Source organism: Nematolebias whitei, chromosome 4 (genome assembly GCF_014905685.2).
Source record: "Nematolebias whitei isolate Nwh7 chromosome 4, NemWhi1, whole genome shotgun sequence".
Classification (NCBI taxonomy): domain Eukaryota; kingdom Metazoa; phylum Chordata; class Actinopteri; order Cyprinodontiformes; family Rivulidae; genus Nematolebias; species Nematolebias whitei.
In genome coordinates this window covers 35327784-35328550 of record NC_056501.1, presented here as the reverse complement: position 1 = coordinate 35328550, position 767 = coordinate 35327784, and positions in this window count along the sequence as shown.

The following is a 767-nucleotide window of genomic DNA, read 5'->3' as shown; positions in this document are numbered from 1 at the left end:
CTTGGACCGCTTGTCTTTGAACCAGTGCAGCCAGTGCACCACCTTGAATTGAGTGTGTTCAACATCAATTCAAGGTGGCGGGTGACATGCATTCATAAATTATGTCTCTTTATAAAGCATTTGAATCATTATTAGTAATGCTGGACAAAAACGCTTGACGTCAGGAGAAGTTAAAATTATTCTGCTTCAAACCTCACTGCAGATGCCAAATTTTATACATTTGTCTTCAAAAACATTTTAAAACTGCCCTCTGACCTCTGAAACATTCTTGAAGACATAATGTTTGAATTTTTATTTAAAGATGAGTTTAGTAGAGCAGTCTCCATGGCAAACAGAATCCTGCTGAGCCTCCACTTGGTCAACATCATCTTCAAGATCTTTGAAAAGGATCATGACAGATTTCAGCGTGAAAGAGTTCAGCCACAAGGAGTTCAGCCATAAAGAGTTCAGCCACAATGAGTTCAACCACAAGGAGTTCAGCCACAAAGAGTTCAGCCACAAAGAGTTCAGCCACAAGGAGTTCACCCACAAAAAGTTCAGCCACAAAAAGTTCAGCCACAAGGAGTTCAGCCACGAGGAGTTCAGCCATAAGGAGTTCAGTCCCAAGGAGTTCAGCCACAAGGAGTTCAGCCACAGAGTTCAGCCACAAAAATTTCAGCCACAAGGAGTTCAGCCACGAGAAGTTCAGCCACAAAGAGTTCAGCTACAAGGAGTTCAGCCATGAGGAGTTCAGCCACAAAGAGTTCAGCCACAAGGAGTTCAGCCAC